General features: G+C 40.4%; 1 pseudogene; it reads right to left on the bottom strand.

The window, feature by feature from the left end:
• Positions 1-2,711: 2,711 nt before the first annotated feature.
• The window catches only part of LOC120224154, a 57,042-nt pseudogene continuing 45,622 nt past the window's right edge, over positions 2,712-14,131 (bottom strand).

Raw genomic sequence — 14,131 nt, 5'->3', positions numbered from 1 at the left:
GGACAGGGCAAAATAATTAACACTTAAGAATTAACAATATTCAATGGAAAATATTAATATGTTCCAATATTTTTATTTTTTATCAGTAAGTTTTATTTATTCATTGTATTTTCCCAAGGTAAAGAGAGAAGTGAAAGGGGTTAGCATATGTGTTACAAAACAATAGCAAGTTAGAAAGGAAGTACCCAGAACAGCAAAATTAACCTTCAAATAAAAACTTCCCTGTGATGGAGTCATGAAAGACCAAGGGGCTCAGTCTCCTGCAGTTCAGAAATTAGAGTAAGGGATAAGGGAAAGAACAGATAGGTACAAGTTTTCCTACCCACTCCCTCTCCCAATAAATTTCAAGATTTCACACAAAGCTTTGCTTTCTAGCAGTAAACAAGGAGTTTTATTTGTCTACTATTAAACAATCTTGTGGCCACTTTGACATAAGTTTCTTGCACCTGCATAAAAGTTCTTGAGTGACTTGGATACAGGTTCATCTTCCCTTTCCTAGTCACCTGACCCTACTTTCTACATGGAAGGCTCCCTCTCAGCGCTTCTGCTTCTCTCTACCCTAAGACTAGAGATTAAAGTAGGTCTGGTCCACTGAAATACAAGTGTATTCATGTGAATCACATCAAGAAATGGTTTTGACATAGGAGACTGAGAGCAAGGAATGAAGTGTTGTTAGCTTTTTCTGGATTCTTGCACAAATCACTTAAGAGTTGTGGGAAGATACCCCACTAATCAAATATGTATGAATAGGGGCTTTTATTGGGAGGGGGAATGGAAGAAGAGAGAATAGGTAGGAGTCAAGTTTTTAAGACAGAAGATCTGGCCCAAAATAGGAAATAGGAGAATGGGAACACACAAGAAAGGATGGTTCAAGACTCTCACACTACAAGAGGGGTCACCAACCTGTGTTCCAGTTTCTTTTCTTGGTGCAGAACTTTTTGTAAAGATGACTTAGCTATTTTTCTCAATACAAAAAAAAGTTTATAAACAGTAAAATCCCAAAAGAACATGGACAAAACCAACACATTATATTTACACAAACCAGGCCACCTAGCAATCTTAATCTGCTATTAATGAAGTCTTACAAAGCCCAGACAAATACAATAACTACAGGGGGGCAGCAATTGGGAGAGACAAGAACACATGATCAGTCACCCATCACCCAATGTGTTCTATTGCATTTCCCTTGTTTCAACACAGTAAGGCAGGTTTGTGGTGATCTCAGAGCATGTAAACAAAACCTTCTTTCCTCCTTTAGCTACCACTACACTAATCACTGCTGCTGCAGGTCAGGACACTAGCTCTGGGCACCACAAAGAAGCCATGGTTTATGATATCTCTGAAAGCCAACAATAAAAGCCCAGAATTTATAAAGGTTGAGAAATTTAGTCTTTCTTCATGCACCCATGCCTGGGAAGCTCAAGATGGGTGCAAATGTATTGTTCTTAAATTTACCCTTACCAACTCATTTTTTAAACACACACACACTCTATTGTGAATGGTAGGTCTAGCCCAATCCAGTGAAGGACGGATCTGGTATGCAAAATGACTCCTGTGCCCTGGGAGTATAGATCCAGAAAAGGAATCCTTTATTATACTTATAGACAACCTTCACCTAAATCTTGGATTTCCCTCTGCACTTTTCATCTGGTGCAGCCTCTTCTGGCCTTCCTGTACTATCTTTTCCTGTTCACACTAATTTCCAATCTTTCAGTAGAAGGAGACCAAGTCATGAGACAACGGAGTTAAAACCTAGTCTCCTACGAACCACTGAAAGTTCCAGAAAAGCCAGATCTAATTTGCAAAAATGAGGTAATTCAATAGTTTAAGCACTCCAAATAGTTGTTTTCCCTGGTAATAAAAAAAAAAAAGTATTGTGCAGACCTGGAGCTGCTGCCTACTTATCCCTGAGATTGCTCATGTAGCTGAGAACACAGTGCAGGAACAAGGACCTTAAGATTAAAATACAAAATATTAAAATACACAACACATTGTATTTATATTATGAAAAAAAAGTTAAAATGTACAAGATACATCATTCACACACAGCTAGCACTGTTGGCATCCTGCAGAAAGTGGGGCCCAAGATGCAACTAAAGGGAGCAAATAAAATTCGATCATCCCAGAAAGGGGTGGGAGTAAGCTTAGGAGCAGCAAGTCTGCAGCTGTCTCCCCAACAACCTCTTTGCTTATGTCACAATCCATTGCTTGCACCAGTTCTTAGCACCCTATCCAAAGAGTGAGTTATGAGACAAGATGAAGAGAAAACCCTGCCTTACCCGAGAGATTCCCTCCCACAGAATGTAGTGGTTCTTGAGTTGCATCCATCAATCTTGTCTAATGCTTAATCTTTACACTCTGACAGGGAAAAATATTATTATATATTCTTCAAAAGGAAAACAATTTCCGTATCCAGGCCACTTTCAAAATCTGGAGATTCTGGGGCAGACTCAGATAAAGCATGAAGGAAGGGATTTTCCCCCAAAACCCTCACATGCATTTGTATAGAGTATGGTTGGAATTCGTTTGCTTCACTATATCCCCGCCCCTGACAAAAGGGTAAAGAGGGTGATGTTGTGGACTCGAGCCTGAGATATATGGCAATGCTAGCTGCCCCCTAATCACCCTGTCCCCATTTTCTCCAATCTGTCTATTGATACCTGCTTTTCAAAACTTTCTGATCACAAAATGATAGCCTCCACCCCCTTAGCTCAATTTTGGGCCTCTGAGAGCAGCACAGGCTTATGGATCTCCTTCTCTTCTTCATCAAAAAAGAGCTTGCTTTCCTATGAGCTGGAGGTCCACTGAGACTTAAGTGGACATGAGGCCACCATATGGCTGATGTTCTGGCAGAAGTTGGGCTTCTTGGCTTGGGGTGGCAGCTTACATTCCTTGGCATGGTAGTCTAGACCTCCACAATTGTAGCACCTGTGTCCCTTTGATCTGCGTTTCTCCATGTTCTTCCATTTGAGCCGCCTCTCACTCCCAGTACATAACACTACCAGGACCAGTGACTCAGATAGATTCCAGCCCTTGCCAGACTCCTTAAAGGTAAACTCCACCGCCTCAACCTCCTTCAGGCTGTGGAAACTATCCAAGTGCAGCTTGCTCTGGTGCACAAAAACATCCACAGGGGTCAAGCACTACCAGGCATGGTCTGTCATTGACAGGAAGTTGAACCCCATGCCCACGTGAACCACATAGAGAAGCTGACACCGCACAGCAGCTGCAGTTCCTCTGCCTTCAGGATGGTATGCCGTGCCTCCTCAGGGGCCTTGGTGCAGCCACCTGTGAACTGCTGATTTGACACAGAGCCTATGGTGGTAGGCTGAGCTCGCGGCCCTGGTGCACCTGGTTGGGTGTCTGCTGGCGCTAGAGAAGTCTGGAAGCAAAGGGATGGCTTGGAGAAGAGGCTGTTACCTCTCCCCAGCCTCCAGCACCTTCTCCAATACTTTTCAAATAATTATGTTGAGGGTCGTCTGGGTGGCTTAGTGGGTTAAGCGTCCGACTTTGGCTGAAGTCATGATCTCGCGGTTCGTGGGTTCGAGCCCCGCGTCGGGCTCTGTGCTGACTGCCAGCTCAGAGCCTGGAGCCTATTTCAGAGTCTGTGTCTCCCTCTCTCTCTGACCCTCCCCTGCTCACGCTGTCTCTCTCTCTCTCTCTCTCTCCTAGAAATAAATAAAAATATTTAAAAAACACACAAAAAAACAAATAATTATGTTAAAATAAAATTCTGAAAATAAAATTTCTGGGATAGAAAATACTATGGTAGTATTGGATATTGGTAGTCCTAGCAGCCTTTCAATACTCTCCATCTTATCTCCAGATCTGCTCTCTTTCTAGGCCCCTTTTTTCTTTTGCTTGCCTGTAGGAAACCTAAATAACAAAACACAGATAATTAACCATTAATAACTTGCAATGAGAAACCTTTCTCCTCACTGCCTTTCCTTAAGGAAAGAAAATTACACCATAAATTCTCCTTATACTGTTTAATAACTTCATTAAAGCCTTCTTAAAACAAAAAAAGCATTATTTTAGAGATGAAGAATGGATAGACATGCAAAGGCTAAGAAACTTTAATCAAGCCACATGGTGAGATTCAATAAGGAACACAAGAGTAGTGATGATACCTAGATTTCAGATTTAGTTTTTAAGTTGCCCTGTGATTTGGGTAAGTAAATTGACCTCCTCTGAGGCTCATTTTCTTCATAGGAAAAGTTTTGATAGTAAAATCTATGTTTCTTACCTTTGTGAGATATTGCAAAGAGTAATTTATGTATTCAATTGACATTTGCTAAATTCCTATTATATGTCAGACACTGTTAAGATCAAATGAGATAAAAATAAAAACAACAATCCCAGGTATAAGAGTGTTGTTATTGCTCTAAAAGCTACCCCTGGGGCACCTGGGTGGCTCAGTTGGTTAAGTATCCAACTTCGGCTCAGGTCATGATCTCACAGTCTGTGGGTTCAGGCCCCACATCAGGCTCTGTGCTGACAGCTCAGAGCCTGGAGCCTGCTTCACATTCTTTGTCTCCTTCTCTCTCTGCCCCTACCCCGCTTTCTCTCTGTTTCCATCACTCAAAATAAAAAAATAAAGACATAAAAAGAAAGCTGCCTAACTCTCCAAAGAAATATAGCTTTTGCACAAAGAATAGATAAAAAGGGACATAAATTTAATATTTTCTTTCATATTTTTATTTCAGAAAATTTCTGCTATTAACTCATAGCTGTCTAGCCTGTAAAAAATTAACAGAATTACATAAGAATTAATAGCTTTCCTTACTACCAGATGGGAAAGCTTTCTGGACACTGTGTAGCAACTATCATTATTACTGCTACCACTATTCAGTCTTTTTATTGATTCCTCATAAAGAAGTGTGAAAGAAACTAACATTTAGTGAGTGTCTATTGTTGGTAACATTCTGCACTAGCTCCATTAACTATAAAATCTCATTTAACCCAAGCAAATGTTTGACAAGGTATATATTATTCTGCCCATTTTGTAAATCCAGTAAGCAGGTTCTAGTGAAGTGAAGATCACTTAGGAGAGATTGGTGAAATTTTAAGCAAACTCGAGTTTCTCTCTCAAATCTCATGCTTTTTCTGGCCTGTTTAAAGGGAAATGGAGCTAGAATAATCCATATTTACTGACAGAGACACTACAGCCCAGAGAGGTCAGATTCTCCATGGATGTCATATGGCAAGTTAGTGACAGAAACAGATCCAGAATACATGTCTTCTGTTTTCCAGTTTAATGTATTTTTGCTTTGAATTTTATTAAATTTATATGATATCAATATAACCATATACACCAAATATGATTGAAAAAATGAAGCAGTTTATCCTTAAGTTTATAATTAATTAAATATTTTTCTGTGAAAAGTGAAAGTTTGACTTCTTCTTTGCCAATTTTGATGCCTTTGATTTCCTTTTGTTGTCTGATGGCTGATGCTAGGACTTCCAGTCAACAGAGCACAATGTGTGAAACAGGAATGTTATAGCAAAATAGGTTTAATGTTACAAAACAATACACAATACACAATAGTAAGAAATAATTTCTCGGGGAGCCTGGGTGGCTCAGTTGGTTAAGCGTCTGACTTCGGCTCAGATCATGGTCTCACGGTTCGTGGGTTTGAGCCCCGCATAGGGCTCTGTGCTCACAACTAACTCAGAGCCTGGAGCCTGCTTCAAATTCTGTGTCTCCCTCTCTCTCTGACCCACCCCGGCTCATGCTGTCTCTCTCTCTCAGAAGTAAATAAAACATTTAAGAAAAATTAAAAAAAAAATAGTAAGACATAATTTCTCAATTTTCTCACCACCTCAACAACTACAAAACAAAAACAGAGTGTAGCACAGCTCCAAAGAGCTGTTTCCAAAACAGAAACTGAAAAACAAGGACTGACTGCAGTTGTGAAAATGCAACCAGGGTGAAGAATGCTACCACCAACATCTCAGCAGTCCACAAGATGGCGACATTCACAAAAATTCATGCAGGACCAAAAGCATTGCAGAAGTTTCTTTAGAGCCTGAGGTGCTTCTAACTGAAATAGCAGCAGATTGCTAAAAATTAAAACTCAGAACACTGATGACAGTGAAGACAACAGATTTTGTTGAAAGCAAGAAAACACTTCGAGGAAGGGTTCCTCTACCTTCTCAACAATGCCCTTTATTACTGACCTTACCTAAGCAAAACCCTATAGGAGTTTCCGCTTTTATAAGAATGAAAATGACAAGTTTGGAGGGAAGTTATTGTGAGATTCTTTCAAATGTGCAATCATTTAAGGACTTCAGTATCTGCTTAATTAATGAAACTTTACTTATGTGCCAAGTATATATTAATTATTTTAACTAAATTACAGGTATTTCAATTAAAATAAATAAATAAATAAATATTTTTCACAGCAACTAAATTTAAAAGGATAATATATTTTTTTAATGTTTTATTTATTTCTGAGAGAGAGAGAGAGAGAGAGAGAGAGACAGCATGAGCAGGGGAGGGTCAGAGAGAGAGGGAGATACAGAATCTGAAACAGGCTCCAGGCTCTGAGCTGGCTGTCAGCACAGAGCTCGACACAGGGCTCGAACCCACGAACCGTGAGATCATGACCTGAGCCAAAGTCAGACCTTTAACCGACTGAGCCACCCAGGCACCCCAAAGATAAATTATTTTGATACATGAATACAAGTAAAATTTGTTTTCAGTTTTGTTTTATATATTGGTTTGGTTAGTAGTTTCCTTCCTTAATGTTTTATCAACTTGTTTATTTTCATTGTTTTTTTTTCCAAGTAAAAGAAGAATCATTTTTTAAAATTGCAATTTAAAAAATACCACACAAGGGGCGCCTGGGTGGGTCAGTTAAGTGTCCAACTTCGGCTCAGGTCATGATCTCACAGTTCGTGGGTTCGAGCCCGGTGTCGGTCTCTGTGCTGACAGCTCAGAGCCTGGAGCCTGCTTAGATTCTGTGTGTGTGTCTCTCTGTCTCTCTGACCCTCCCCTGCTCACTCTCACTCTCTCTCTCACTTTCTCAGAGATAAATAAAACGTTTAAAAAATACTACACAAGACTATAAACCCACTAGACATAAAAGACAATTAGAATACTGTATCCAACAACAGAAAAATTATTTAAAAAAAACAGAAAAATAAATATTCTTCACGTGAACATAGAGCATTATTTAGACTATATGGTACCCATACAATAATCATCAATAAATTTAAAAGGATTAAGATCCTACAAAGTATGTTTTCCAACCATAATAGAATAAAATTATAAATCAAGAACAAAAGGAAATTAGGAAAATCCATAAATATGTGAAAACTAAATAACATGTTCTAAAAATAACCAATCAAAGAGAAAAGCACAAGGGGAATTAGAAAATGCTTTGAGATGAATAAAAAGGAAGACACAACATAACAAAACTACTGATAGGCAACAAAATAACACTTAGAAGAAAATTTATGGTTGTGAAGACCTATATTTAAAAAGAAGGTAGATATCAATAACCCACCATTCTACTTTAGGAAACTGAAAAGAAGGGACGCCTGGGTGGCTCAGTCAACTGACTTTGGCTTAGGTCATGATCTCATGGTTTGTGAGTTCAAGCCCTGCATCAGCCTCTCTGCTGATAGCTCAGAGCCTGGAGTCTGCTTCAGATTCTGTGTCTCCCTCTCTCTCGGCCTCTACTCAACCCATGCTCTGTCTCTGTCTCAAAAATAAATAAAATATTTAAAAAAAATTTTTAAAAAGAACTAAAAGGAAAAGAAACACAAATTAAACTCAAAGCAGGCAATGGAATGAAATAATGACAATTAGAGCAGAAATTAATGAAAAAAGAACAGAAAAACAATAGATAAAATCTACAAATCCAAAAGTTAATTATTTTAAACAATCAACAAAATTGGCAATCTTTTAGAAATAGGAAACGAAGGAGAGAAGATTCAAATTACTAAATGCTGGAAGAAAGATGGGGCATTATTATCAACTTACCTAAATAAAAAGGATTATAGGAAAATACAATAAGGGGCACCTTGGTGCCTCAGTCAGTTAAGCGTCTGACTTCGGCCCAGGTCATGATCTCATGGTTGGTGGGTTCGAGCCCCGCGTCGGGCTCTGTGCTGGCAGCTCAGAGCGAGTGAGAGAGAGAGAGTAGGGGAGGGTCAGAGAGAGAAGGAGACACAGAATCTGAAACAAGCTCCAGGCTCTGAGCTAGCTGTTAGCACAGAGTCTGATGAGGGGCTCGAACCCACGAAGTGAGATCAAGACCTGAGCCGAAGTCGGACACTTAACCGACTGAGACACCCAGGCGCCCCAAAATGGACAAATTTTTAGAAAGACACAGAATATTGAAACAGACTCAAGAAGAAATAAAATATCTGAATAGGTGCGCCTGAGTGGCTCAGTCGGTTAAGCGCTGACTTCAACTCAGGTCATGATCTCTCAGTTAGTGAGTTTGAGCCCCACATCAGTCTCTGTATTGACAGCTCAGAGCCTGGAGCCTGCTTCAGATTCTGTTTCCCTCTCTCTCGCTCTCTCGCTCTCTCCCCCTCTCAAAAGTAAAAACAAATATTGAAAAAATTTTAAGGTCTGAATAATTCTATAACAACCTAAGAGATTGAATTGGTAATCAAAAAGCTTTTTACAAAGTAAAGCCAAGTACCAGATAGTTTCATTTGTTAATTATACCAAACATTTAAAGAATACCAAGTTTTCGGGAGGGGGCAAGATCGCGGAGAAGTAAGGAGCTCCATACTTGCACTCGCGCCCATACAACACACACAAAAGATCTGAAGCCATTGGAAACCTTACAAAACCTGAGAGATTGGGAGAAAAAGGATGTAGAATCCACTGAGAGAGCCTTCTAACGTGAGTGCGAACTGGGGAAGATAAAATTGGGCGGGGATCAGAGAATCCAGGGTGGGAGACGATCCCCCTCTACCCTCTATGGGGAGTGACAGGGGAAAAGGAAAGAGTCCGAAACAGAAAAACCTCCGCTGCGGGGGGGGGGGGGGTGGACCTCCGCTCGGTGCATAGAAAGACCATACTTGCCATATACCTGCACAACAGGTCCCCTTGCGCCAACTGGTCCCGGGGGGGTGGCGGGGGACTGAGCACACAAACTGCTTCTTTGTGCTGCCTCCTGGTGGCTGGACTTCAGAGTGGCGGCGTGCCTGCCGCCATTGTAGCTCCCAGGGGGCTGGGGCCCCTAAAAGAGCCGCGAGGACACCGGGTATCCGCGCTCCTGGCTGGCTGGAACTCGAGAGGGAAGGCAAAGAACTAAAAAATGGGAAATTTGCCTGTGAGTTCGTGATTCGGGTGACGAACCATAGAAGGACATGGTTTTCCTCACTCCAGCAGGCTCCGTGCACCCGGCAGGCAAGCCCCCGCCCATGCTCGCCAGCCTGACCCAGAGAAGGAAGCAGCAATTCTGACTCCGCCCCCAGAGCTCAGCAGGGGGCCTGGAATTGCCCCGAGGGGGTTGCCTGGGAAGCTGTGTCTAAGTCAATTTCAGCGGGGCGAACGGACTGGGATTTGGAGATTGGAACTGGCCTGGGTTGAGGAGTGCAACCAACTTTGGCTGCGCCCCCAGTTCGGGGAGTTTACACACCCAAAAAAGCGAGGTGCAGCGCTTGGTTCAAGAAGGGACTGAAGCACCGTCACTCTCCTCCCCACAACCACCAAGGCAGAACTCCCGCTTGAGGCATTGGATCACCACGCCCATCCCTGCTTGAGAGCTGCCCCCCCTTTTTTTCTTCCTTTTATTTTTCCTTTCTCTTCTTCTTTCTCTTTTCTCTCTTTTTTCTCCAGAACACTGACCTGATTAACTCTGCTCGCCAGGATGCGTAAAAAATCACAACGAGTCCATTCTGTAAATGTAAATTCTACACCTACCGACATTTTCATCTCTTTCTCTCAGGAGTAATTAGACTCTATAGTTTCTCTGGAAAATTCCAGCATCCTTTTCTCACCTATCCAACCATATTTTACACTTTACTTCTTTGAAAAAAGCTTCTTATCCCTTTTGCCTGTTCATTGTAATTCCAATTGTGCCTCATCCCACCCTGCCTTCTCTCTCTTTCTCTATGCTCTTCAACCAGTACTGCATACACACGGCCATTTAACAGTAGCTGGGAAATCCAGTTTTATGCTTTAAAACGTTCTTTGTCCATCGGTTTTCTTCTTTTTTCCTTTTCTTTTCCCTTTTTTGACGCTTTTATGTGTTTTCTACTCCCTAATATTCGCCCTCCCTCCTCCGTCTTTTCTCTTAACTTTTTAGTTTTCCCTCTCACTTTGCATGTTAGTTGAATTACCCTGTGCGTTTGTGTGCTCCTGCTCCGTGTGTGTTTGTCTGTCTGTTTTCTTTTCCAGGGCTACCTCAAGAAACAAGCCAGAGTACACAAGGTGGAGACTCCCAAATATCACTACGAGTAGAAAAATAAAATAACCAAGGTCCCAACAAGAGAGACCAAGGGATACCATTCAAAAAACACTCTCTGAAAGGAAAGGCCCTGGAAAGTCAAAGAGTCTTCTTGGATATAGCAGCGCTCATAGATACAGAGAGCATAACAGGACTTTAAAACCAAAAAGAGCCGGAAAGCTAACTAAAATGACGAAACGAAAGACCTCTCCTCCAAAGAAACTACAAAAAGAAATGACAGCTAATGAACTGCTCAAAACAGATATCAACAGCATAACTGAACAAGATTGTAAAATAATAATGGTAAAATTAATAGCTGGGCTTGTAAAACATAGGGGTCATTAAAGAAACTATGGCTACAGACAGAATGGAAAATAAAAATAGGCATGAAGAATTAAAAAATGCGATAAATGAGATCCATAATAAATTAGAGGCCTCCAATGCACGGATTGAAGAGGCAGAAAGGAGAATAAGTGATTTAGAAGACACCATTATAGAAAAACAAGAAGCTGACAAAAAAAGAGACAAACTGATCCAGGAACAGGAAAGAAGAATTCGAGAGCTCAGCGATACGGTCAAACGCAACAATATCCGTATCATAGGAATCCCAGAAGAGGAAGAGAGAGGGAAAGGTGCTGAAGGAGTCCTGGAACAAATTATAGCAGAGAACTTCCCCGACCTGGGGAAGGAAGTAAATGTGGAAATACAAGAGGCTCAGAGGACTCCCCTCAGACGTAACTTGAATCGATCTTCTGCACGACATATCATAGTAAAAATGGCAAAATACAAGGACAAAGAGAGAATTTTGAAAGCAGCTAGGGAGAAAAGGGCCCTAACATACAAAGGGAAACCTATCAGAGTGGTGACAGACCTATCTACTGAAACTTGGCAGGCCAGAAAGGAATGGCAGGAGATCTTCGATGTGATGAATAGTAAAAATATGCAGCCAAGAATCCTCTATTCAGCAAGCCAGTCATTCAAAATAGAAGGAGAGATAAAAACCTTTCCAAATAAACAGAAATGGAAAGAATTTGTCACCACTAAGCCAGCGCTACAAAAAATCCTGAAGGGGACGCTCTGAAGGAAAGGTTGCAAGGAACAAAGATACAAGAGACACCACCACAAACATGAACCCTACAAAAGATACAAAGATTCTAAACCTACATACATCAATAATAACACTGATTGTAAATGGGCTGAATGCTCCAATCAAAAGACATAGGAGAGCAGGGTGGATAAAAAAACAAAATGTATCTATATACTGCCTAAAAGAAACTAATTTTAGACCGGAAGATACCTTTAGATTAAAAGTAAGGGGATGAAGAAAGATATATCATGCTACAGGAAATCAAAAGAAAGCCGGAGTAGCTATACTTATATCAGACAAACTGGACTTTAAATTAAAGGCAATCACAAGAGATGAAGAAGGGCACTACATAATAATTACAGGGTCCATCCATCAGGAAGAACTAACAATCATAAACGTCTACGCACCAAATATGGGAGCACCTAAATATCTAAAACAATTAATCACAAACAGACACAAGCTTATAGATAAGAATGTGCTAATAGCAGGGGACTTTAATACTCCGCTTATACCAATGGATAGGTCAACCAGACAGAAAATCACTAAAGAAATAAGGGACTTGAAAGACACATTGGACCAGATGGATCTGACGGATATATTTAGAACTTTACATCCTGAGGCCAGGGAATTTATTTTCTTCTCAAGTGCGCATGGCACATTCTCCAAGATAGATCACATACTGGGACCTAAAGCAGCCCTCAATAAATATAAAAGAATAGAGATCATAACATGCACACTCTCAGATCATAATGCTTTGAAACTTGAAATCAATTGCAGGAAGAAGTCTGGAAAACCTACAAAAACATGGAGGGTAAAGAACACTCTACTAAAGAATGAATGTGCCAATCAGGCAATTAGATATGAAATTTAAAAATAAATGGAAACAAATGAAAATGAAAACACCACAATTCAAAATCTATGGGATGCGGCAAAGGCAGAACTAAGAGGAAAGTACACTGCTCTCCAGGCCTATTTCAAGAGATTAGAAAAAGCACAAGTCCAAAATCTAACAGCTCACCTAACAGAACTAGAGGCAGAGCAACAAGAATGCCCTAAACCCAGTAGAAGAAGAGAAATAGTAAATAATAGAGCAGAAATGAACAACATAGAGACCAAAGAAACAATTGAACAGATCAATGAAACCAAGAGTTGGTTTTTTGAAAAAGTAAACGAAATTGACAAACCTCTAGCCAGACTTATCAAAAAGAAAAGAGAGAGCATCCAAATAGACAAAATTATGAACGAAAATGGACTGATTACAACCAACCCCTCAGAAATACAAGCAATTATCAGGGAATACTATGAAAAATTATATGCCAACAAATTGGACAACTTAGAAGAAATGGACAAATTCCTAAACACACAGTCACTACCAAAATTCACAAGGGGAGAAATAGAAAACCTGAACAGACTCATAACGAGTGAAGAAATTGAATCAGTGATCAAAAATATCCCGACAAATAAGAGCCCTGGACCAGGTGGCTTCCCTGGGGAATTCTACCAGACATTGAAAACAGAATTAATCCCAATTCTTCTCAAGCTATTCCAAACAATAGAAATCGAAGGAAAACTCCCAGACTCATTTTATTATGCCAGCATCACTCTGATTCCCAAGCCAGACAGAGATCCAGCAAAAAAAGAGAACTACAGGCCAATATCCTTGATGAATACAGATGAAAAATTCTCAACAAGATCCTTGCAAATCGAATCCAGCAGCATATCAAAAGAATCATCCACCAAGATCAAGTGGGATTCATTCCTGGGTTACAGGATTGGTTCAACATTCGCAACTCAATCAGTGTGATCCATCATATTAATAAAAGAAAAGATAAAAACCATATGATCCTGTCAATAGATGCAGAAAAAGCATTTGACAAAATAGAGCATCCCTTCTTAATAAAGACTCTAGAGAAAGTTGGGATAGAAGGAACCTACTTGAACATCATAAAAGCCATCTATGAGAAGCCTTCAGCTAACATCATCCTCAACGGGGAAAAACTGAGAGCTTCCCCCTGAGATCAGGAACACGATAGGGATGTCCACTCTCACCACTGTTGTTTCACAGAGTGCTGGAAGTCCTAGCATCAGCCATCAGAGAACAAAAGGAAATCAAAGGCATCAGAATTGGCAATGAGGAAGTCAAACTTTCACTCTTCACAGATGACATGATACTCTACATAGAAACCCCGACACACTCCACCAGAAGTCTACTCGAACTGATGCAAGAATTCAGCCAAGTTGCAGGGTACAAAATCAACGTACAGAAATCGGTTGCATTTTTATACACCAACCATGAAGCAACAGAAAGAGATATCAAGAAACGAATCCCATTCACAATTGCACAAAAAACCATAAAATACCTCGGAATAAACCTAACCAAGGATACAAGAGATCTGTATGATGAAAACTATAGAAAACTTATGAAGGAAATTGAAGAAGACACAAAGAAATGGAAAACCATTCCATGCTCATGGATAGGAAGAATAAATATAGTTAAGATGTCATTACTACCTAAAGCACTCTACACATTCAATGCAATTCCAATCAAAATGGCACCAGCATACTTCTCAAAACTAGAACAAACTATCCAAAAATTTGTATGGAACCACAAAAGACCCCGAATAGC

The sequence above is a fragment of the Hyaena hyaena genome, unplaced genomic scaffold (genome assembly GCF_003009895.1).
Source record: "Hyaena hyaena isolate Hyena2069 unplaced genomic scaffold, ASM300989v1 scaffold_1157, whole genome shotgun sequence".
In the NCBI taxonomy this organism is placed as follows: Eukaryota; Metazoa; Chordata; class Mammalia; order Carnivora; family Hyaenidae; genus Hyaena; species Hyaena hyaena.
This window is presented reverse-complemented; position numbering and strand designations above follow the sequence as displayed.